At 39.6% G+C, this 27,266-nt stretch overlaps 1 pseudogene; it reads right to left on the bottom strand.

Moving 5' to 3' along the window:
- Window positions 1-27,266, bottom strand: part of LOC107694586 (sodium leak channel non-selective protein-like) — a 65,202-nt pseudogene that overhangs the window by 18,948 nt on the left and 18,988 nt on the right.

Raw genomic sequence — 27,266 nt, forward strand, 5'->3', positions numbered from 1 at the left:
TTGCCTTATGGTTACTTGCATGTAATTATGTATAATTTATTGTTATTATAATAGTAAGTACATGTAACCTGTAACGGACACCATAAAATAAAGTGTTACCTAATGTACTCATATTTTTACAATTTAAATAATATATTATTATTTAATTTACATTACATCAATTTTAAATGATGATTTATTGCAAAAGAAAGATGCCGGTGTAAGCTGCAATCCTTTTTTTATATACTGAATTGTGTATATTACCAGGTTATCATGGTGCGACGGCCCTAAACATTGATGGACTTACTATAATTGATGGTATTTTGTGCTGTTCACTGCGCCTGTATTGGGATCCGTTTTTAACCTATTCATAAAAAGCCCATTAACACACATACACACACACACACACACACACACACACACACACCAGTTTGTGAAACAACATGGCATTTTTTCAGTGATTATGGTACAAAAGGATTAGTCATCTCATTGAGGCGTATGAAAATGCTACTGTAACATAATATACTGCAGTGGATTTGTATTTGCTTTGGTCTTACGCATTGAAACGGGCCCGCACAATCATTCGGCAAAAGTTTCGGAAGCGATGCTCTCTACCAACGATGAAGAGTGTTTTGTCAAAGTATGGATGGTTTTCCCGGAGTTCCTCCTCTTGGACTTTTCTGGGGAAAAGAAATTCTGGGCTTAATAAATCATTTTGAAATCTCATATTCAGAAAACACTGCTTTTATTAGTTTTATTAAAGTATGGAAAAGATAGAAAGATATAGGATGCACAGAAGGGACCTTACTAGTTCTTTTAGTGTACTGTATCTGTAAATCAGCTAAAATGTGATCTGATCTCTCTTTTACAGTACCTCCTTGCCCCCTGAACACAGCAAATAAATACAGCCGACCTAAAACAAAAGCTTTGCCTCCCTGCAATATGTCTTGTTGTCATACACCGATGGCACTATGCCACCATCAGCATACAGTAGAAGAGAAAGATATGGTGTAATAACTCCCACATGGCATGTTTTGTTTGGGGGGATAAGATCTGTTCGACTGACCGCATGCCAAGGCAAGTGTATGGAGTGTCAGAAATACCGTTTCATCTCAGCCTGCTCCTTCTTCTCTTGTATCATCTTGATTTCACGGTCCTCCCGCTGGGCGTTACAGTAGCGGACCGTGCTGGAGTGCTGAAGAGTTCACACACATGTCAGAGATCACAGATAGTCACAGATAGTGCTGTCAGCTATTAATCGGTGATATCTGAGTGTGTGTGTGTGTGTGTGTACGCACATCCTGAGTGAGTGTTTCCAGGGATTTCCCTCTACTGATTCTCTGGCTGGTAGAGCCATGTCTGAGGGACCTGTGCCAAAAAGAGCAGGTTAACACACTAGCATAATGTAGTGCATTTTATGACTATAAATCCATCCATTGATCCTTATATAAATTAAATAGATGAGTATGTGAAAGCATGTTAATGTGCTTTCCTAACCGGCGTTCTTGGCGGATGTGGTGCTGGACACTGAGTATGGATCTCTCTTTTGTTGGCTGACCCTCAAAAGAGCCACTCATCATACGTTGTCTAGTGCAGGCTCTGAAAAAAAATAACACAGATAAACCATAACTAGGTCAAGAGAAAAACAAATACGACACAAACAGTGTGGTATTCTTTGAAAAAATGCATCCATGACACTTGTTTTATTTTCCATCCAATATTAAAGGGGTCCTATTATGCTTTTTCACTTTTTTAATTTTAGTCAGTGTGTAGTGTGTATGTTTGGGCATAAAAAAGATCTAGAAAGTTACAAAACTCAAAGTCCACTCCAAAGGGAGATATTTCATTTTTTAAAAATCCCTTTTCAAGAACTACAACGAACGGCTCGTTTGGACTAAAGCGTTGGTTTCCGGGCTTTGTGATATCACAAAGCGGCCCATTAGAATATCATTAAAAAGAATTCCCCGGTGTGCCTACACTCATAGAAAATAATGTATTTAAACTTTAAAGATGTGGCGCGACGCGACATTGCGCTTCTCGTCCGCTGTGCGACCGCCTGAAATGCTGTTTTTTTCAACTCCGTGCCCAAACGTCTATGTTTGGGCTTCCGAAAGCGGATGATGTCAGGAAACAGTGGTTGCAATTTATTTTTTAACTCTGTTCCTGAGCATTATAACCCACAACACGAGTGAGTAGTGCATTAAATCCAAATAGGCTTTTATTTAATTTCTTAGTCTTGCTGTGCATGACTCATTTAAGCAGTTTATTCATCAAAATCGAACAACTATCTCCATTTTGAAGTGCCAATCTAAATTATTTCCACTATTTTTTCACTTAGAAATAATTCACATTACAAACGCAAAAGGTTTTCATTTTTGGGGGTACTACAAATGCAAATAAGTTTTACTACACATACTGTAAATGTATAGGATTGTGTGAAGATCATGAGTGAACAGCCCTTAAGCTATGTCACTATTGTCTGTCATGTACGCTGTTGTACATTCGACACAGCAGATGGTTCTTATTAGCTAACACTGTGTTGTGCAGGTGGAAACAGTTCTAAGGAACGGGGCACCCACAGAGAGGAAACTAATTAATCCTTTTTTCAGAGTGGTCAAATGTGACCTGTGGTGCACTAAATATTCAGGCTAACAGTGAAGAGAAGATGAAGCAGTAGGAGGGAATTAATCTCCTAGGAAAATTTTGGCATACTTAGTATAGGTATATGAGGTTACATATCTACTAGGCTCCACTTCCACTTCTGCCAAAAATTACAAAACGTAGATGATGATCACTCATTTGACTCCATTTAAACTGAAGTAACTTTCTGTATGCATGTGGGACATTCTCAGCAAGTGACCCCATTTGTGTTTTCCCATGAGTTAATACTGATTTATTTAACAGCATACTGAATTTAGACACAATATTTGGTTGATTTAACTCTTTCAATTTAAATTTTAATCATGCTATAAAGTTTAACGTTTAGTGCACATAATGAACTGAATTAAATGAACCATAATTTTATCTTTAAATGTAACTGATTGGAATATCAAATTTCTACTCATTCATCACATTACATTTCAGTTTCATGGAATGTAGAAACAAATCTAACTAAATTGAAATAAAATCACTATATATATTTAAGTTACTTTGGGCTTGAGGTTTGAATTTACTGTATTTCCAGCAGTAGTAATTTGCCTGCATTTTTCTCACACAAACGGCATTGTTTTTTGAAGATGACCCATATATTGTGTTTGTGACAACTGCTTGAACAGGTAACAAAACATGCAGAACAAGTCTTTGTATAAAACCAAAAATAAATAAATAATTGCAACACTATTTAAAAGAACAAGAGACCTGTAAGAAGGAATAGTCTAGAAGCCCCTTGTGGTGCTTTCTGATAGTTTATTAATGGCAAATCTTTCAAAGCTATGTCTGGAGATGAAATGTAACTGGTGAGGCTGTTGCTATAATCAGTATTGGGAGATTGTTCCGCCGCTGTGATCCCATTGGCTGTTTATGCGCTAAATCAGTGCTGATCTATGTATGCTTTGAAAAGCCGTCTGCTCACCACCGCCTCTCTATTGTCCATTAATTGCAGATTCATGTACCAGAACACAGCTAATGACAATTTCAGCTTCAAGAGAACACGTCGCCCTTATTTATGGCCACTCAGAGTGATGAGTGCCTGGCTGATGAGGGATGCAGACAGACTGAATGCCCCAGACGGCACAGACAACGTGGGATGGCTACTGATGTGCCGTCTGTCTGCTTAGCAGGAGGAGGAGGGGTCGACAAGGTGAGGAGTATGAGTGTGTGTGTGTGTGTGTGTGTATATAACACAAGGGAGGTGGGGACGGCATCGACGTGATCTGAAACTTAACGACTGAGACGAGAGCGGTTGAAGCAAAGTGTGGGAATAGGTGGCTGCATCGCTGCCAGATTTTTAAATATTAATTTGTTCATTCATGCTCACAGGTGACCCACTAAGGGTTACATATTGATATGGAGATGCCATTATCTGCTCTGACTGCCGGGCTGGCTGGATGACAAACATGGAGTCGAAATCATGGAAATGGAGGATCAAAATCAAAACATTTTCACCCTGCATAGGAATTAATGTGTTTTTGCCCAAAGCTGCCAGAGAACAAAGCAAAGCTCTATTACTATTCCTGCTGGCCCATCACATATCTATAATATGAATAAATATCTGGTAACACTTTACTTAAAGCATTATTTATGTATAATGCATTATAAAGGGTTATTAAAGGGTATAATGCATTATAATTATTCATCATTTGCGTTGTAATACATTATCTTGTCGTAAATAATTATAACTGAATTTAAAATGCATAGTGTAACAATGAACTGATAAGTGTTATAATGTATTAACTGTGGTTACAATTATTCATGAGATTGTACAATGCATTATAGGGTGCATTACAAAGCATAACTAATACATTAAAACTACTTTTATAATGTGTTATTGTCAGGGTTGCACTACTGTGAGGAGCGAGGAACGAGGAGACGAGGAGTGAACTCAGGAGTAAACAAAGGTCCTTAATCACGATAATCCAAGGGTTAACACAGGGCAGGCTGGAAACACACGTAGCACATGGAGACGTTCAAGACTCGACAACCAAACATGGGGCAGACTACACTTTAAATACATAACATAACAAGGTAATTAACGAGACACAGGTGGATCAGATAACACAATCAGACAAGGGAAAAACTAGGTCACTGGGAGCAAAAACACACTCAGACAGTCCAGGGGCGTGACAGTTCGCCCCCCTCCTGGAAGGCGCGTCCTCACGCCGCAGAAACAAAGGGAGGGAGGGTGGGAGTCCAGGGAGGAGACGATGGAGGGAGGAGCCATGGAGGAAACAAAAGGAGCCAGGGTGGATCAGGCAAGAGGGAGGAGCCAGGGAGAAGACAGGAAGGACTTGGAGCAGGGGGAGCCAGGTGGGACCCAGGCCACAGCCATGATAGCGACCCACGGTGGAGCCGATGGAGGGAGGAGCCATGGTGGAGGAAGGGCTGGCGACTCCAGGGGGCCGACCACCGGCGGCGGAGAAGGGGGCGGAGGAGCCAGAGGCGGAGAGTGTTATAATGTATTAACTGTGGTTACAATTATTCATGAGATTGTACAATGCATTATAGGGTGCATTACAAAGCATAACTAATACATTAAAACTACTTTTATAATGTGTTATTGTCAGGGTTGCACTACTGTGAGGAGCGAGGAACGAGGAGACGAGGAGTGAACTCAGGAGTAAACAAAGGTCCTTAATCACGATAATCCAAGGGTTAACACAGGGCAGGCTGGAAACACACGTAGCACATGGAGACGTTCAAGACTCGACAACCAAACATGGGGCAGACTACACTTTAAATACATAACATAACAAGGCAATTAGGGCTCTGACAAAGGAGGGAGGAGAAGGGCAGGTCAGTCTACAAGTCTATAAGGTCTCCCTACGTTTTCCATTCACCCAGATCTATAACTAGCTCACCCTCAGCCATGGTGCAGTGGGCGGAGCTCCTCTCCGCGATCTCACTGGCCACGGCTTGGAACAGACGGTGAATGGGGATACATTTCTCTCCAGTATCCATTCCACATAGGCAGCGAAATCCGCTCGAGGACCATCTTCGGATGACGGCGCTCTGAACACGGGGTTCAGGCTGGCGTCATAGAATGCGTAGAGCGTGTCGTCCAGGTAGGTGGTGAGATGGCCGATTTCCAGAAACAGTCTGGTATGGCCCTCGAGCGATCTCTCCCTCTGCTCACTCAAACAAATGTCCTTAATCACGATAATCCAATGGGTAACACAGGGCAGGCTGGAGACACACGTAGCACATGGAGACGTTGAAGACTCGAGAACCAAACATGGGGCAGACTACACTTTAAATACATAACATAACAAGGTAATTAACGAGACGCAGGTGCATCAGATAACACAATCAGACAAGGGAAAAACTAGGTCACTGAGAGCAAAAACACACTCAGACAGTCCAGGGCCATGACAGTTATACATAAAGGCTTTAAGTAAAGTGTTACCAAATATCCTAATATAAATTTATTTTAAAATTTCAGGCTGCTGGAAAAATCAGTGTCTCATTTAATAACACACTGAATTAATTCATCTGAACATAAAAATTTCAAAAAATTATGACTATAAATATGTTTGCACTTATGAAAAATTGATTAGCATTGATTTTTTTAAATGACTATATGGTAATAAATCTGTAGCCTTGCTATGATGTGCATACTATAAGCAAAATATCAGTCTCAGTCATTGAATGTGTTTTTTTTATAAAAAATAATATAAAATTAAATAAAATAAATAAAGCTTTAAAAATGCTGGGAGAAGATCACAAGCTCACCGCAGAATTTTATTGACAGTGGTTTCCTTTTCCATGAGGTTACGGGCCGGATGCTAAATGACTTTCGGAGCTAGGAAGAAAAAGCAGTTTAGACAGTAAGATGCACACAGGAGACACAGATCAATACACAGTACAATTCAGACAGCTGTATTTGCAAACAGTTATTATTATATGGGTAAAGCTGAATTTGATATCAGCAAACCAAAACATCCCAATATAATCAACAAAATGTAGTTATGTAACTTCTGGTTATTTAAGTCTTGCTGCGTGGGAAATAGATCTGTTCCTTTCAGAACATTCATGAATGTATTGTTCAGTCCCTGTGTGTATTGAGGGGGCAGACCGTGGGAGTGATGGAGTGTGGTACCTTCTGATCTATGTATTTATTATCCTCAATGGCAGACCTCTTGGAATGGTCGCAGGATGAGGACGACGCTGAGGGAGGGCGACGGAGCAGACAGCTGAGGTCCTGCTGCTGTCGGTCGATGAACTGCTTCATGAAGCTCTCCCTGCGGCACACGCCCACGGCACACACATAACCAAACAGTCACATGCAACACACAAGGGACTTCACGTTTTCAGAGGATTCTTGAGGACAAAGTAGGAGGCATGCAGTGTAAAGGAATAAGTAAGTAAAAGCCACCACCAAGAGAGTCCAATTACACTCATATATATGATTTGGAAACCTCCTTAATGTAAGTTTTTTTTCTCTCTCTTCAACACATCACAAGATATGAGGTATCATTCAGTGCACACAGTACCTGATTCTAGGCACAGTGAAGTCTGATGGCAACTTGGAGATTTTCACCATCTGTGGTCGATTGGGGAACTTTTCAAAGATCCGTAATCGCAGAGGAAGTTTCTCTTTCGTATCAGCATTGGCTTCGCTTTGTTTCAGCTGTGGAGAGAAGCCAGAAGACTCACTTGAAACAAATGTCTCTTTCTGTGACTCAACTGAGAGACTCTGATGGGGCCACATTGTGTTTTCACACATAGCCCTCAAAACATTTGGTGGACAGTCCAAAATTGATATAAGTTGTCCATCTCTACTTCTGACTGCCCCTTTTGAAAACTCAGCGGGTATTCAAGCAGAATGCAAAGATGGTGTATTTTATATTCAGTTCTTCACTTCTGGTGGTGAGAGAGGAAGGGGTTAGCCTGTATGGTGCACTGCTCTGAATTAATGTGGCCCTCTGAGGCTTAACTGACTTTATGTGCCATAACCTTTTATCTTTCTTCATGTCTATCAAGCAACATAAAGGCCTCAGATGATTAGGCCGGAGCACGCTAGAGATCCCTTTTCATTCTTCTGTCAGAAGAGATGCATAAATTAAAGTGAATAAGATAAAACTGAGATGACAGATTGTTTCAAAATTTTTAAACATGCTTATGAATGCACATTAAAAGAAATTCACTCGATTCCCTACTGATTAAAAAACAACATGTAATTAGTTTGATTTACTAAAACAATAACCCTAATTTCTAACTAATTTAAATCTTAAATTCTTATTTAATTCTTAACATTATTTAAACATTTAATTATTTAAAATTCTTCTTTTTTTTTTTTTTTTGTAGAACAAGATGTTCGTTTGGCAGGATTTAAAAGCAAAATGTTATGTTAACAGAATGCTGTTCTGCTAGGCTGTCCAAAGATGGCAGCAGCGCACAGTCTCAATGCAGTTATCCGTCCATTACAACACTGGCTGTCAACTTGTTTTGCTTCAGGATCCACATTTTACACTGACATCAAATAGAAACCCAACAGTACAACCCAATATTTAAATATATTATTTATTTATTAGACACAAAACAGTGGTTGGCACAAACCATGTTTATCCTTCTTGCAAGTGAACCCATATTTAATTTAGTATATATTTACAGTAAATTGTGTAGATTTGTTCATGGTTTCGACAATGTAATGTTGGCATCTTTCTAATTTGTCTAGCTTCTACCTAGTGTCAATAATTTTTTGTCAAAATACCATAGCTAGATATATAGATAAATGCCATCGTAAGATCAAACAATCAGACAATAAAAGATATGGGATATGGGAAGTGTTCTTTATAAGCTTATTTATTTTGCTATCCTACTACGCATGATTATATGGTTAGTTGTATTTTATTTTCTCGCAAACAATTATTGGTTCGCTATCTACCACTACCGCAATATAATATAATTCAACACAATGTGTATTAGGGAAGCACAGCAAAACTGAAATATGTATTCAGAAATGACTTTCTGTCAAAAATAACGGAGAGCAATTAGGCCTAATTTAATTTCATATTTAAAAAAGTATTGGAATTCTTTTGCTGGAAGCGTGCGTCTGGACGCCTGTAGATAAATATATGATGCATTTCTGATTAGAAGTAAGAACCATCAAAATTAGGTTCTTTGATGATAGCTTACCGTTGGAAATAAGCAGCTGACCTGGACCCTTCAGGAAATGAAAAGCATTTGGCAAGAGTATCCAAGAGGAACCGTCAAAAAATAGAAATGCAAATAATGTCATTGCATCATATTATTGTATTATGATTTTTCTCATTCATCACTCGAATTGGCCATACATTCAGACCTCTGAGTTACAGACTGCAGGTCGTGTTCTGTGCTGGAAGTGCTACAGTGGAGAGGATGTGCTAATGCTGCTGAGAGCCTGTCTGCAGTAAGAACAGCTGTTGGATGCTTGAGCCAAGAGAAAATGTGCTCAACATGGATCTTGATGATTTCAATGTATAGAGGTGAGAGTAAACACCTACTCAAACCAAACGTGACGTAACCAAAAAGTGTATAAAATCAGTCTGGACCAGTGTTTGTGGCCATTTTGAAAAGTTCAACAGGAATCCATTGTTTATATACCACAAACATTCACAACAAATATTCAGAATAGTACTTTTTTTTTTAATTGTATTTTTAAGCAATTACAGGGATAATTTATAATGACAATGATAATAATGCAACAAAATAAAAACAAAACAGCAAAATACAGAGGAAGGGATAGAATAAATAACTGAAATAAAAATAAAATCACAGAATACATAACATTCTACAAACATCAAAGAAATATTAAAGGAGTAAGTACCCACAGGTTCAGCCAAACGCAAATCCGTGCATACATAAGTATATACATATGCCTACATAAAGATAAATAAATTATATATATATATATATATATATAAATGGGAGGGGACACACAACTTCACCTCTATCCCTTCCACGCTAGATTTTTATGGCATATGTTCCGCCTCTACACCTAGGTATTTAAGAAAGGGGTCCCAGATCCTATGAAACTTAAAGGGTTTATCTCTTAGTGCTGTGGAGTAGGCTTCGTTAGGGATAAGTCCCTTGGCGATACTTATCCACTGGGCCACCGAAGGGGTTATGGTCGTTATCCATTGCAACAAAATACACTTGCGAGCACAGTGTAGCAATATTTGCAAGAGCTGAGTACCTTTAAAGCCATGAGGGAGGTCCTGTGTTAGGCCCAGTAGGCAGATCTTAGGTCCTAAACTGCAGAGGGCAGGATAAAATTTTCTCCAATTCAAAGAAAACACCTGACCAGAACTGTTGGACCTTAAACACTCCCAAAAGCAGTGTATGAGGGTTCCCTCAGCAATCTTGCATTTATTGCAGAAGCTGGATACAGAATAGTACTTAAGTGAGAAAAATACACAGGGAGACCAAGACCAACCATTTGCTGTGCTTCTTGCTGGAAAACATACAAACCGGTTTAGTCTGCACTGAAGCAAAAAATTAAAATAAATTATTAAAAAAAATAGTCTACATTTGTTTTAGGGCAACTTTATTGTAAAAGAGTGTGTGTTTGAAACCTTACAGTTCCCCAAGGCTCCAATCAATAGCTCTGCACTCTGCGGGGTGGCTTCAACTCTGCGCTTTACTTGGCAACAGCCTCTGATTAGCTCTCACACAGAGACACACACGACAAGGAGCACTTCAGAGAGAAAAGGTGCTCCTAACTAATACCAACACAATTTACATCCCTCTAGTATAAATAGCTAACGTGAAGAATCCTCCCAGCTTTGCAACGCCACACATCAGCCCCCGTTTATTCCAATCTGGTAGCTAAAACAAGTGTTTGTACAATTAATCACAATGGATTCAAAATTTGAAGATATTTTTAGGTAACTGATATTTTAAAGCGAATTTTCACCCAAAAATAAAGATTGTTTCAGAATTTAATGACCCTCATGTTTTTCCAAACCTGTATGACTTTTAATAATGGTGACAAGAATACATAACTTCAGTTGCAATCTGTCAATCGTGTTAAAAGTGTTAACTAAAAATAAAATGTTAAAGTGCCCCTATTATGGGGCATGAAAGGTTTATATTTTGGTTTTGGTAGTTCCCAACAACTTGTTGACATGCATGCAATGTCAAAAAACACTTTCATTGTCTTATAATATGCATTTATTTTTACCTTATTTGCTCATCGACTCCCAAACGATTCACTGAACGATTCATTTTTCCAAACCCCTCCTTTGCGAGAGGCTAATCTGCGGTGATTGGTCCGATTGGTCTCATTTTCATTTCATCGTGCCTGTAATGCCTGATAAAGCAGCATTTATGAGCGCAGTGCTACTTTGTGTACAGCGTCACCGGGGAAACCACTATTTTTACCGCTCCAAAAGCGGCACCTAGTGGCAAAGAGTAAATTAGCATTTTCATTCAGACCAACGTGAAAAGACCATCAAGTGGGCAGGCAATATGTTAATGCTTCATGTTGACGTCAACATGAAACGGCTTGGGATTCGTTTTAAAAACGACTCGTTTCAATGATTCAGAGTCAACTCTTTCTTTTGAGAGACAATAACTTTATACAAGGTGCACTTTCAGATTTAAAACTTTGCAGGATGTTTTCATTCACTTAGAGCTGTGTTACACACTGCATGATAGGTAATTTTCAAAAATCCATAATAGGGGCACTTTAATTGAAAAAAAGTAAAATACAAAATAGTATATAAATAATACTACTGTAACCCTTTGCATGGAAAGATCAGTGAGATTTTTTTTTTTCAAACTATCTCATTTGTGTTCCACAGAAAAAAAGAAAGCCATACCGGTTTGAATCGATGTGAGGGTGAGTAAATGATGACAGAATTTTCATTTTAATTTTCGAGATGTGGTAAGTACATGTCAGTCACGGAAGCCTTGCGGATTGCAAAAGCTGATTCCAAATCATCAGTTCTTATTCTGCTGGATCTTTCTGCTGCTTTTGACACTGGAGTGCTGAAGAGGAAGGGAAAGCCAAATTCAATCAGCACAGCTAGAAAGTGAAATCCACCCTGATCAATAAACAGATCAATATCAAATGGGCAAAATGATATGGGTTCACATACATTGCATACAGTGCAACACATCATGCTGATTTGCATCTCTACATGATTGCCTGTAGCTAGCTGTATGTTTTTTCCCCCGATGGCTTGTGGAAGGTCTGCGTGTAATGCATATTTTTTTGTAAAAATGGCATATGGCCATAGCTCTTCATAATGATGAATCATATGTAGCATTTTCCATAAATCACAGATGTGGGAGCCGTGCATCTGAAATGAATGTGTTGGCCTTGGGACACATTAGGCTGATCCATTCACTCCTATTCACACATTCTTCCAATTTCAGGCTCAGGTGAACCATACTAGGCTATTCTCCAAGTCCCCCACCTTTCAAGTAGACAAGGGTCCGGGTTATTGACCAATTGCTGTGTGGTCTGTGGCACATTCACAAAGGAGCCTATAATAGTGCGCTGTGCTCCCAGTGTCATGAATGATTGGTGGGTCTACAAATCTGTATGTCACCATCCCACAAATTTACTCAACAGGCCATTAGACACATTTATGCTCCAGTTAGGTCACCATAAAACAGTGGAGAGCTAATGTAAGCACAGGTAATAATGTCTAACGGTGTGTGTGTGTGTGAGTGTGATCTTCAGAGATGGCGTCGGCAGACATAATCGCATATCGGTTTTAAAAAGGACCAGAATATTTGACATGTCAGGCTCAAAAGTCAACAGTCTGAAACTGGCAAGAATATAGCAGCAATAAAAGAGGTAGTACACATAAAACTGAAAATTCTGTCATCATGTATTCATTCTCATGTAATTTCAAACCCGTATGACTTTCTTCTGTGGAACACAACATAAGATGTTTTGAATGAATGAATGAATGAATGAATTTTGTCCATACAATGAAAGTCAATGGGGCCCAAAACAACACTGGAACCCATTGACATTTATTAAATGGAATGACATGAATATGAGGATGACTGCACTATATATGTAAATATCTATGTATGAGTATGTACATACAAATTCTGTATTTTTTAGACACTGTGTTAAGTTAAAAGAAGATAAATGTTTTAAAAAGCAGTGGAGACCCTTACCAAAAAGTAGTATACTTCAAGTTTATTTTAGTAAGTATACTTAAGTAAAGTTCAAGTATATTTTTAAGTAAACTTTATGTAGTAAGTATACAAATATCAGTGTACTAGTAGTATACTTGTAAGTGTACTATTTCAATACTCAGTATACTAAAAGCACACTTGAATAAACTTCTTTTTCGTAAGGGGACCCCTGCTCCAGACTATTAGAGTGCATTCTGTGTATATTACCCCTAAGCAGAACATTCCAAATCAGTCACCTTTTAAGGTTCCATTTCAGTTAGGCTGCCGATTTAGTTCTAGCATGCCTGATAAACATACATTATGCGCGCCGCTCTACTCTGCACCAGACTTGGTGAAATTCCATAAGCAGCTCAGGGGTAGAGGGGTCATTCTCTCCTTCTCATTTAGTATCTAATGAGGCATGGTGCTGCATAGGCTATAAACTCCCAGACCTCTTAGAGGCACACTCCTAGAGGAGAGGCTGACTGGCTGAATACTTGCATGGTGAGAGTGGCATAGCATGGCAAGGCAAAATGTCTGATGTTCCTCAAAAAGCTCTTGTGTGCATGTTGTATGGCAAATGAAATGAAGAGTTTGGTTCCAAAATGCGATAAACGCCTTTTTTTTTTTAATTGAGTTTCTGCCAAAATCAGTATTGTATCTGGTCGGTATTAAAGGGGTCATATAATGCTGCTAAAAAGAACATTATTTTGTGTATTTGGTGTACTGAAATGTGTTTATGCGGTTTAAGGTTCAAAAAACACGTTATTTTCTGAAAAATATTCCTTTCTGAAATGCGTCGATTTTTACAATGCCCATCGGTCTGAAAAGCGAGGTGTGCTCTGATTGGCCAACTATCCAGAGCGTTGTGATTGGCCGAATACCGCAAGCGTGTGACGGAAATGTTACTCCCCTTACCATATTGTGATGCCCTGTCCGGCCGGAGCGACGAGACATAAACATTAAAACCCATTATAGCGTCACACACCGCGGCCTTGAGTGAGCGTAGGCCGGAGGCCTAGAGTGAGCTGCGGCCTAGAGTGAGCGGAGGGCGGCGGGCCAGAGTGAGCGGAGGCCGGCTTGAGTGAGCAGAGGCGGGCGGGCTTGAGGACGGCGTGGCCGATCACCTGCTTTCAGATGAAGTGGCATTTAATACACAGAGCCGTAGATCACTGCTATATCGCGTTCATAATCGTAGATGAGTCGCATTCGATTATGAATGCGATATTGCGTAGCTTGTCAGTCCAACTGTTTTTATTTATGCCACTAATGTTTTTTTTTAATACAGCGTATAACACTAGTCAACTAAATGAATGTAACATGGCAAAGATGAATGCACTTTTGGAAGTTGAATATAAGGGAAATGTCATTTTGTTCATGATTACATTTTCTTTTATTGCTGTAATTAATTTATAGCATTAACAAGATGACCCGCTGAATTCATTTTGGAAGCGATGACTGATTGAATGTATTTTTTAGTCCAGTGCCTGTATATAAGATTAGTATTGACCAAGTTCAGAGGCTGTCATATGTGCATCAACTTATGTTGTGTATAACAGTTTCAATATGAAAAATAACTTTTATATTGATTCAATGGATTTATTGCATTTTGGAAAAAAAAAAAAAAAAATAGCTTGTCAGTGTAAGTGTTTTTATTTATGCCATTAATGTTTTTGTTAATACAGCGTATAGCACTAGTCAAATAAATGAATGTAACATGGCAAAGATGAATGAATGCACTTTTGGAAGCTGAATGTAAGGGAAATTTCATTTTGGACTTTGTGTGGTTTAATGTTATATTGTTGTTCATGTATGTTCATGATGAAATTTTCTTTTATTGTTGTAATTAATTTATAGCATTAACGAGATGACCCGTTGAATTATTTCTGGAGCGATGACTGATTGAATGTATTTTTTAGTCCAGTGCCTGCTATAAGATTAGTATTGACCAAGTTCAGAGGCTGTCATATGTGCATCAACTTATGTTGTGTATAACAGTTTCAATATGAAAAATAACTTTTATATTGATTCAATGGAGTGTGTGACAAATTGTTGATGCCACACTTTTTAGACTGGGTGTGATAATATACAAATGTGTGTATGTGTGTGTGTTTGTACATCTGAGCCCCATTGAATTTTTTTTGGGAATTTCTGAGCAGGACCAGATGTGCTTTGTGAAGATGACTGCAAGAGATGGGAAATTAACAGAAAACAAAACGTAAAAGAAAAAAAATGATGTCTCGTGTGAAAAGAACACATTGGATGCTTCAGCTGCTGGAAGCAACTCTCAGAAAAGAAAATAACACTGAATTTCAAAAATTCCTGCAGTTTATCTGTTTCATTCGCAGCAATAATATCATAGCCGACTTTTTTGTCTGTTACTAGGCCTGGCTGTATACCACAAAACTGAGTTTAGCTGGACTGGAACTCTGGAGTTTCTTTTTAACACACTTAAATTGACTCCAAACAGCCAGACAGTCAGGCTAAAACATCAGTCACACAGTAAAATATTTCTGCTAGAAGGGTGAAAAAACCTGTTAAGAATCTATCTAGGTCATACGGAGTCTATTTTTAGGGCCATTAAAATGCATCACATTATTTTCATGCCAATTAAAGACAACCACACAAGCCAATTCTGATTTAGTTCATAAAAAAAATCTGTATACATTATTTAAATATTTAAAACATATTATTAATATATTAAGTATTATTATTAAACAGTAACATACGTCATTCCATTATTTGCTAAAATGAATTTAATATTAAAAAATACAACGAAAAAATAAATCGATACATCCATGCAGGATAATATTTTTAATGGAAATTACAACAACAAAAAAAACATTTTAAAAGGAAATTACCTTTGACAAAAAAAACTTAAATAGTCTTAAAAATAGGCAAAGTATAATTTTGGCAAGAAATATATGATCTGACTGATATGATCCTTTGTGAGATTTACCCGGAGAACTAGTATCATATGGAGTGGGAGCTGTAGGCACTAGATGGCAGTGTGGTTAGACCCAAAAGAAAATCTGACACCAAGTACAGGTGCATCTCAATAAATTAGAATGTCGTGGAAAAGTTTCTGGTACTAAACTACTTCAGTCTGTGTGCATTGAATTTATTTAATACACGAGTTTCACAATTTGAGTTGAATTACTGAAATGAACTTTTCCACGACATTCTAATTTATTGAGATGCACCTGTACATATACAGTAGTTGACACTGTGACCTTTTCTTAAGTTCAATCTTTAGATAGTTCTTTAATGTGTCAAAGAAAACATTCAATACAACCCACTACAGAACAGCTTTTACCTATAGGAGACTGTTAACCCGCACCTGGACGCCGGCGCACTGAACGCTCTTTGTTTACACGTGTCAATGTTTACGAATAGATTAAATGAAAAGGGACATAATTAATCTTGACAAACTATATATCATTCTAAAGGTCAAAGCCTCAAGCATCGACGATAGATTGCTGTTTTTCAAAGGAAAGCTTATAAAGAATGTATTTGCTAAATTTGTGTAAGCAGTAACATCAAAACATGCATAATCAAAACGCAGTATGTACCAGATTCATCGTAATAACGAGTCGACAGTTGTGAATTCTGGTTTAGTTAGAAAGGTAAGGGTCCACTGAACAACATCCCATAGAGCACTTTTAGTCCAACGAAACAATAACATTGTAATATGGATGGTAATTCCTTTGTTTACGTCTCATTTCTTCAGGGACAGTTATTGTTTGTATCCGTTATGGAATAACTTGCGCTCAAAAAACTGCATCTTGGTAGTAAAAAGCAACATGGTTTTGTAGCATACAGTGTCACAAACAGAATGAGACCATCCACTAAAAAAAGGCAAAGATAAGCGGAATATTCTTTATTTGAATTCTGGCGCTCTCTTCTGACGGCTCATGACACACGCTGTGACGCACTTGTCATCTGATGGGGGCGTAACTTAGCGATCAACTTTTTACACAAATAATTCTTTTTTTTTCTTCAACATTTTTCATATATGTGTGTGTGTTTTGTGGGGAATGTGGCTGTATCTGCATGATTACCATTCGTATGAGCGCACATCAGCGTGTGATTACTGTCTGTATGACAGCTATCAGTGTGAATGCGGTCTATATGAACGGCCATTAGAGTGTGATTATTGAATATATGGCCGGCCATCTGTATGATTACCATCTGTATGACCGGCCATCAGCGTGTGATTACTGACTGTATGAGCAGCTATCAGTGTAAATGCTGTATGTCTAGCAATCACAGTATGTACTTGCCATACATAGTTAAACATCTTTTTTCTTTTTATTACTCAAATTAACTCAAATTCTTATTGTATTTTTCTAGTGTTCAAATAAATCACTTATACGATGTCTAAGATTCTGTCTATTGTTTTATAATTGAAAAACTATGCAGTGGTATGTATAATGACTAAAATAGTTTGTAGAACCCTTCAATACATTTGGTAAATATTTTTCCTCAAACAGGGGTGGGGGGTTACTAGACATAGTCTCAGAAAAATGGTTGCAGGAATCTCATTTTTCATGATATCTTCTTCAGATTTGAAATATAAACCCATGAGACATGTGACTTTCAACCCATTACTTTTCTGGATTGCTCCAGGACTGATTTCATGTATTTTTATATTAAATATAAAAAAAAATCAGTGTGGTACAATTTTTCTCAAAGCACTTCAGTGTCTATAACTTTTTATCTTTTTGAGCATTATCAACTCTGGGTGATGGATAGTAAAGCCCAAAGGGTCTTCTTTCCAAAGACACCAAAATTGTGTGTGTAGCACACTGAAGTCAGGAACTGTTACCATTTTAGGTTAGGTAGGTCATTTTCAGCTGTGAGTCGCAAAATGGGGGGTGCAGGACAGGTTAACAGGTTAAACACAACCTGAACACTGCCATCCTGATAACAGCAGCATTGCTTTGTAGAAAAAGTATTCATGAATGGATGCTTCCGGAATATGACTCATAGTGAGAGTATCTAATTAGTGTTGCTTGTTACAGTATTGTACTATAGCTCATGCTTAGGGTTAGGAGTTTTGGAAAAATTGTGGTGGTGACATTTGAAGAGCGATGCACCACTCACACTGTCATAAGGCAATGTAAAAACCTACTGAGTTTTATTGTCAACAAGTACTGCTGTATACTATATTGTTGTAGATTTGTCAAATAAAAGTTTGACACGCTAGAAGGTTTTGATTTGAAGTGTGAAGTCTGTAGCTCTTGAAAGCGTTCAGGGACCTCAGTCATCCAACCAAGCATGGTCCCAATGCCAGATCCTCCCCCTCCTTCCCTGAGGGAAAGTCCTCCATTTGATTTCTGTCAATAAAAAGATAAACATTTCCCCTATCAGCGCTAGGCACTTCTCTCTGCCATTTAAACGGAGGAAAGTAATGATTTCTCAAGCCGCTAACAACCAACAATCTCTGCCATCAGAGAGGGAAATGGCTCATGACCGGCCGAATGAACAGACTGCATCAGGAGACGTGGCACAAAGGTGATGTGTAACAAACAGCGGTCAGAGAGAGAGAGAACTGGCTTATTCAGGTCATGATAGCTAGACTGTTCTTTCAACACATGAAATTCCACTAGCCACTTTTACACCTCTGAATCTTGGCAATTCACCAAATATCAATACATCTATAGGGCTGTCAACTGATGAAAATACATAATCTTCATCTTCAATCAATTTCATCGGAAATTACCCACAAAAGATAATTTAAAACCATTATTGTGTTAAATGAGAAAAACATCAAATAGTCATTACAAAAAGTAGCTTTAGAAAGTTTTTTTTTTCCTTTCATTTTTAATTTTTGGGTGAACTATCCCTTTAATTACATCCCCAATTCCAGAGAATTTGAGACATTTTGTAAAATGCAATAAAATCAAGAATCTGTGATTTGTGACTTTTATTTAATTGACAAAAGTACAAAGAAAAAATTTCCAAAGTTTTCACTGACCAACGCAAATATATTTTGTAAATATGAACAAATTTTGATTTTGATGGCTGCAACACACTCCAAAAAAGTTGGGACAGAGGCATGTTTAACACTGTGCCACATCAACTTACCTTTTAATTACAATGTTTCATTGTTTGGGAATTGAGGATACTAATCGTTAAAGTTTTGCAAGCTAAATTTTTGTCCAATCTCGCTTAATAAAAGACTTCAGAAGCTCAGCAGTCTGTGATCGTCATTGTCTGATTCTCCTTTTCATGACTGGTCATAGATTTTCAATAGAAGACAGATCTGGACTGCAGGCAGGCCAGTCTAGCACATTCACTCTGTCTCTATGAAACCACGCTGTTGTAGTACATGCAGAATGAGAGCTGGCATTGTCTTGATCTAATAACCATGGACTTCCCATGAAAGACATCATCTTGATGGCAGTATGTGTCTCTGTACAATTCCAATATATGCCTCCATGTTAATAGTACCTTCGCACATACGCCAGTCACCCATGCTGTTTGCTCTGCTGCACCCCCAGACCATGACAGACGTTTGCTTTTGCTTCTGTCGCTAATGAAAGTCTGGATGGTCCCTTTGGTCTTTGGGACTGAGAACTCGAAATCCATTTTTCCCAGAAACAAGTTGAAATGTGGACACATCTGAGTACAGCACACATTTTCACTGTCTTTTTCACTATCTGAGATTAGCTCTGGCCCAGAGAACTCGGCAGCATTGCTCCATAGAATTGATGTATAGCTTTCTCCTAGAGTAACAGATATTCAAGTTGCATTTCTTAATGCAGCAGCAGACTGTTTTAAATCACAGTGGTTTTCTGAAGTACTCCTGAGCCCATGTGGCTATATTTAACACCGCATGATGGTTTCTTATGCAATGCCATCTGAGGGCTCAAAGGTCAAGCACATTCAACTGAGGTGCATTTTACAAAACGTCCCAACTTCTCTGGAATTGAGGTTGTAGTTTTTTATTCATATGTTTTTTACATTTTATTTTCAGATTTTTTTATTCATATGTAAATGAAAAGTATACTCTAAATAAGAAATCAAAACTGCCAGTACGTGGCAGTAAATGGTGTATTGAATAGGTAAAACTCATTCATTAATTTAATTCGATTTGATTCAGAATCCTGAAGAAAAACTGTACCATGGTTTCCAAAAAAATATTAAGCAGCAGACCCATTTTCAACATTGATAATAACAAGAAAAATGTTCTTGAACACCAAATCTGTCACAATCTGCAGCTGGAGTGCCCAAGATGGCCACCAGAGGGCACTCCTGTGGTTTTGTGTGAGCGCATGGCTTGTTGTCTTTGTTTGGTGCCATGTGCTCTCTCCGGTCTTATTGTCTGTCCCCTCCCATCTTGTCACCTCATTATTGTTTCACGTGCTCCACCTGTGTCTCCCTTGTTACCCTCCTTGTTAATCTCCCTATTTATTTTCCAGGTGTCTGCAGTCCTGTGTTGATCTGCTGTTTTTCGTCAGTTGTGCTTGTGGTGTGTATTATGTCTACTAGGGCTGTGCGATATTGAAAAAAAATGCGATATGCGATACGATATTGCCAATTCAATTTGTTTCACATGCTTTCTTGGAAAAGAAAGAATCACTACAACTTCTGAAAGTGACCAGCAGTGTTTTAGCATTACGTAAAAATTTATGTCATAAGAAAATGTAATTTTAACATCAGTGTGAACATACAAACAAAAAAAATTAATGACACTAATTTTATATCATTGTAACTTTGCTTTCCATACAAGTACTTCATATACCACAGCAAAATCTATAGTCTGAGAAAGTTCAAACATGATTAAAGGCAAGTGAACAGTGCTTGGAAAAAAGAAAAAGAAGCAGATAATATAAACCAGTGTTTCTCAACCCTGGTCCTGGGCGCCCCCCAACACTGCTCATTTTGTATGTCTCCCTTGTCTGACACACCAATTTCAGGTCCTGGAGTTTCTTCTAATGAGCTAATGAGTTGAATCAGGTGTGTCTGATTAGGGAGACACACAAAATGTGCAGTGTTGGGGGGCGCCCAGGACCAGGGTTGAGAAACACTGATATAAACAATAGTATTCAGGTACAGAAATTTTATAATTAAGTGTAAAATAACAATGCATAGTGTTCACTGTATGAATTAAATTTAGATTAATCTTTGTTATAGTTGTTTTGTTGTTTGATTAACATTAGTGACATATTCAGCAGCACGTATTTGCACGTGTGCAGCAGAACTGAAGAGACGCTGCGCCAGATGCGGCGTGTGCATGCGCTTCAGGTGTGAGTCAGACAGCAAGACCAGACGGCAAAGAGTTGTTTTCTGCAACTTATTGCACTTAACTCTTTAACGTCTATTATTAAAATAATTCAGATATCACACACCCTTGCGATATGCATATTGCGAAATTTACATTTGCGATATTTCGATAATTTCGATATATCGTGCAGCCCTAATGTCTACCGTTTTTCCCCCTCGGTTTGTTTTTGTTTAATTTTATTATTAAAAAGACCCATTCTTCCTGCAACTTGAGTCCTCACCTCATCTCTCCACACGCCTTGTGACAGAACGGATCAGCCATTTGAGGACTCAGCGGAGAATGGGCTCACTCCAGCTTCCAGCCGTGACTAACTGCAGCCCCCTCTACCAACGCATGCTCCAGGTAGCAGCATTGAGTTTCCTCCATCAACGGGACTAACCTGAGGGTGAGTGTGATTTTGACCAAGTACAACATGTTCCTGGATCAACATCCTTGTTGATCCAGGAACATCATTCCAATCAACCAATTAGAATTGAGAGGTAACTTTTCAGGAAATGACAGTTTTAGGCTTACAATCAGGATTAGGTGCTTCTACACCCTTGTTAATCAGCTATCATTTCCCTCTGATTTTAGGAATAAATTATGGGTTAGGTTTAGGGGTAGGAATTGGGTTAAGTCTGTATTTTTAGACAGTAATGTTGATCCAGGAACATGTCTTACTTGGCAAAATCATGGCGACCCTAACCTGAGGGAGTTTTAGGGCTGGGTATCGTTCAAAAATGTTCGATATCGATACCGATACCTTGACTTCGATACCGGTTCCTGAACGATACTTTTTTCGATACCAATTTTATGAACTCAATTTTAACAAGATTACATTATCTAAAAAACAAAACTCTGGTTTTATTTTTCAGCTTGTTGATGTTTATACAGACTCAAAGACTCATCTCCTGAGCCACTGCACAAAGGAGCAAAATGTAACCAACACAATAAATCAGTGCAAATAGTTTTAATAAAGCTCAAATAGTCTTCAGTTTACACGTTATGCTACATTTACACTAGCGCGTGTTCGTTTTAAAACGCATAGCTCAGACGGAATAATAATTTCTATTCATTTTCCACTGATTTACTGATGACCATTAGCAGCTTCCAGCGCTGTCTGCCTGTGCACTCTCTTCCACGATCGCTGCTCTGACTCCGAGATAATAACATTTAATTTCAGCAACAATACATGGCCAAAACACACATTAGACGGCAATCGGAAGTTATTACAAACACTCGATGGTGGTTTAAAGTGAGTTGAGTAAAAGCGGAATATAAATCTTATTTATTGTCTTATGTAGCATGATGCTATAGTGTGCATGAATCACGTAACACGCACTTTCGGTCTTGTAGTATGAACGGACATCTGCATATGATCGGAACTCCACGTAGCTCCCGTGCTACTCTCCATTGGAAACGAATTACTTCCGGTCTGTTGTTTGTCGGAGATAGTGGAACGCCGGTTTGAAATGCAGTGGAAACGCCAGTATGACGAGGATCAATTTCATTTTAAAACAAAAACGCGCCAGTGTAAATGTAGCCTTACATCTAAGGGGGCTGGGATGCATTCACACTACAGCCTCACGTGTGAGCCACATCTCTGAGTGTAACCGGTGACGCGGACTGACTGTGCAGACCGATTGGTGTATAACAGTACCACGAGAGCTATAGCGAGCAGACTGCTCCGCACACTTTCGAATTGCTCTCGTGGATGTCAAACACTGATCGATCTGCGCCGCTTCTAGTCGAGCACACCTAGTGCTGCAGGCTTATTGGCTCACTGACGTTGATGAGATTAACCCCTTAGGTATCGAAATTTTGTACTGAATGACGAGACGTTTTTCAATACTCGATGGTACCGAGCCAATTCGTTCGGTGCCTAAAAAGTATCGAACTCGATACCAAGCCCTAGGGAGTTTGCTGTGGAGTTCAGGAGTGCTGCGGAGGAGCTGGATTATAACAATGCAGCTCTCAAGGATTTGCTTAATTATGCCCTTGATGAGCCTATCAGCATAGAGAGAATGGTTAATATGTAGCATCTATCTTTTGAGGTATTTGTGGAGTTCCTAGCCCACAGAGGGAGAGACATGTCCACCTCTAGCCTTGCTGCAGCTTCCTCGGTGGTGGCCACCCATTTATTGCCTCACCCCTGCAAGCGCAGGAGAAGGACTTCAGTCGCTTCCCCTAATCCGGTGGTCCTGGGGGACCTGCCTGCAGTGGTCCCAAGTCTGGTGGTCCTGGAGGATTTGACTTTGGTGGTCCCAAGTCTGGTGGCCCTGGAGGACCTGACTTTGGTGGTCCCAAGTCTGGTGGTCCTGGAGGACCTGACTCTGGTGGTCCCAAGTCCGGTGGTCCTGGAGGACTTGACTTTGGTGGTCCCAAGTCTGGTGGTCCTGGAGGACCCGACTCTGGTGGTCCCAGTTCTGGTGGTCCTAGAGGACCTGACCCTGGTGGTCCCTAGCCTGGTGGTCCTAGAGGAGCAGACTCCGGTGGTCCCAAGTCTGATGGACCCAGAGGCCCCTGAGCCACCCGCTCCAGAACAGCCTGCCACAGAACAACCCATTCTCACTACTACTGCCATGAGGGTCATCATTGAGCAGCCCGCTCCCCTTGTTTCGGCCATGGAGGCCACCACAGAGCCGCTCGCTATCACTGCTGTTGCCATAGAGACAGTCACTGAGCAACCTGCTCTCCTTGTCTCAGCCACAGAGACCGCTACAGAGCCACCCAATTTCTCTGCTGCTGCCTTAGTCAAGAAGGCCATCTTCGCTTTTCACCTCGGGGCTGTTCTGTGTGCATGGGCCGCTTCAAAGTCCACTCCAGAACCCGCTTCAGTCCGGGAGCCTTCAGAGTCCACTCATGAACTCGCCAGCTCCGGGAGTCTTCAGAGTCCACTCCAGAACCCGCTCCAATCCGGAAGCCTTCAGAGTCCACTCATGAACCTGCTCCATTCCAGGAGCCTTCAGGGCCTGCTCCAGTTCCTCCCGAGGTGGTGGCCTCTGCGCAGAACCTCCCGAGGCGGCGGCATTTACTTCAGCTCCTCTCAAGTGGTGGTTCTCTTCTCCGCCTGCTCCGCTCTGGTAGGCTTCAGCTCTGTCTGCTCCGCCCTGGTGGGCTTACGCTCTACACTGGTTCCATGATCTACCTCAGGATCCAGGTCCTCTTCCCCTACACGGGCCTGGCCCGCCGTCCCTCCCCCTAGTCCACCTCCATTCCGCCTCCCTCCTGGATTTCTTTGACTTTTGGTGGAGCGTCTGGAATCCGCTCATTAAGGGAGGGGTTATGTCACAGTCTGCAGCTGGAGTACCCAAGACGGCCACCAGAGGGCAATCCTGAGGTTTTGTTTGAGCACATGGCTTGTGGTGTGTTTGTTTGGTGCCATGTGCTCTCTCCTGTCTTATTGTCTGTCCCCTCCCGTCTTGTTATCGTTTCAGTTGCTCCACCTGTGTCTCCCTCGTTACCCTCCTTGTTTATCTCCCTATTTATTATGTCTGCAGTCCTGTGCTGAACCGTTGGTTTTCGTCAGTTGTGCTCATGGTGTGTATTGTCTACCTGTATTGTTGTTCCTAGCCTGCCTGCCTGTTTTTCCCCCTCGGGGTTGTTGTTTTTTTTATTATTAAAAAGACTCAATCTTCCTGCAACTTGAGCCCTTGCCTCATGTCTCCACATGCCCAGTGACAAAATCAGCATATTAGAATAATTTGTGATCATGTGACAGAACTGGAACAACTGCTGCTGAAAATTCAGCTTTGCCATCAGAGTAATAAATTACATTTTAAAATATATTAAAATTTAAAAAAAAAACACTTTAAGTGTAACAATATTTCACAATATTACTGTTTTACTGTATTTTTTAAATCTTTGAAAAACATTAACAATCCTACTGAACCCAAATGTTTGAATGGTTGTGTACTGCATATGGTCATATGTAGGGGTCCTTGGTGTCAAAAAGTATGAAAACCTTCTATATAAAACGCAACCTTTCCAATCATATCAAGTCATTTTATACGCAAAGCTGTCTGAACAATTCATTAAACAGTATAAGCGTAATTTCATGGCATAGATGCATTATTTCAATCAGAGTGCTAATAGGAGAGGATTGCTGCCTGAACAGGTACGGACAAGTCCTGACAAAGGGAAGCTCATTAAACACTTCCTCTTATCACTGGCTGATCTGTAACGTGTGGAACACACTGGATATTCATTAGCTCTCCCTCCTCTTATCCTGTCGGGTTTAATTGCTAATGATCCTTTCTGTGTGCGTATACAGGTGCCTGCAGTGATGCCTGACAAATTGAATCTACGCTTACAAAAAGAAGGCTTCTGTACAGGAGTATGTACAATTTCCGAGATCGGTCCTTTATTTCGGTGGTGGCTGCTTACAATACAGTCTCTATTTCCTGTACCTGTTGGTTGCAAACTACAGATGAAGATATGATGCATAGCTATGGCTAAAACACTGAGCATCTGTGACCTGTGCTGTTGCTGAGATAATCTTTCTAAAGTTGTCCTGGAGTCGAGACTTGTGGGTGGAGTCAAAACGGCCCTTCTGTGGCCATAAAGCGAGAACTCTAACCCATGTCTATCCATCAATGCCTGTTAATCCACTTGTGTCCACCAAGCCATTTGTGTCTGTGGTTTTGAAATATGCTTCAAATAAACACAAATCATCTGCCAGTATTGACAGATGCATGCCATTTTAATGAATCACATGTATTGCAATCAGCAAATGATGATGAATGTTACCATGAGAAAATTAGATTGATTAAGAAGAAGAAGAAGTTTTATTTATATAGTGCCTTTCCATAGATCAGGGTCACTTTACATAGTGCTAAACAAAACATTTGCACACCCATATACACAATACAAAACACACAAGGCCACATTGTCCAAAATACATATTAAAAAGATACGTTTTTAGCTGAGTCTTGAATGTAGACAAAGATGGTATATTACGAAGTGTAAGGGGTAGCGAATTCCATAATTTCGGAGCATTAACACTAAATGACCTACCACCTACAGTGGACAGCCGAAAACGAGGAATGGACAAAAGACCAAGCTCAGATGATCTGAGAGACCGGGCAGGAGAATAGGAGTACAGTAGGTCAGATAGATATGGAGGCGCAAGACCATTTAATGCCTTAAACGTTAGAAGTAATATCTTAAAGTGAATACGTGATGCCACAGGTAGCCAGTGAAGATCATGCAGTAAAGGAGTAATGTGAGCAGAACGCCTGGTGGAGGTGAGGACCCTTGCTGCAGAATTTTGAACATACTGTAACCTTGCAATAAGTTTTTTAGGCAGACCAAGAATAGAGCATTGCAATAATCCAGACGTGATGTGATTAATGCATGAATTAAGATTTCAGCATCAGCTAGAGTTAGAGAAGATCGAAGACGTGCAATATTACGTTTTTGATGATTGCCTCATTGTGTGGTAAATGCCATCTCTGTTGTTCTTTTTCAACACCTGTGATGGCACAGAGGGCAAACCTTGTTGAAACTATTCTGAGCAAATCTAAAAATAATCTTGTACAAGTAAGGCTTAATGCACATGTGAAAAGAAATTGGATGAAAATGGTTTTGTTTTCTGCTTGGAGAACTTTTGTGACGTGAAAGAAGGTCAATTTGTGACAAATTCTAAGCTTTCCCTACCAAAAAAACAACAACCTTAAGATAGTTTCTTATCTTAGATAAAATAAAATAAAATAAAAACGAGCTGACAACAAACTACTTTCAGGAGCTGAATTAAATTAGTCATATAGCATTTAAAATATATGCCAGCTATCTAAACCTAATGTTCCACTCAAATGCATTTTTTAAACTGCATATTCACTTTAAATGCATGCTTTTACCGACCAGTCTTGTCCTTTGAAGGGTACACAGAAGCAGCAACTGACTGTCCTCATCTGGAGTGCCACCAAAATGAATCTCTGTGATGTTCCAACAAGTTATGAGTCATCATTTCAGTCCTCCGTCTCCACAGAGACAGTTGTCTATAATAGATGCTCAAACTTTAGGTTTGAACATTTGCATTCTTAGCTGCCAGCTACTGTATGCCAAAAAGATCAGTTATTATAGTCAATATCAATGAATACAGATATGGCCTGTAGCGTCTGGACCAATCAGACACACCATTTTTCATTTGATTTAACAAATCAATTATTCATTAGATTAACAAGTCGTCACAGACCCCTCACCCAATAGACTGGGCGCCAGGATGTCTGCGAATGAC

Source organism: Sinocyclocheilus anshuiensis, unplaced genomic scaffold (assembly GCF_001515605.1).
Source record: "Sinocyclocheilus anshuiensis isolate Anshui unplaced genomic scaffold, SAMN03320099.WGS_v1.1 scaffold3163, whole genome shotgun sequence".
NCBI classification, from domain to species: domain Eukaryota; kingdom Metazoa; phylum Chordata; class Actinopteri; order Cypriniformes; family Cyprinidae; genus Sinocyclocheilus; species Sinocyclocheilus anshuiensis.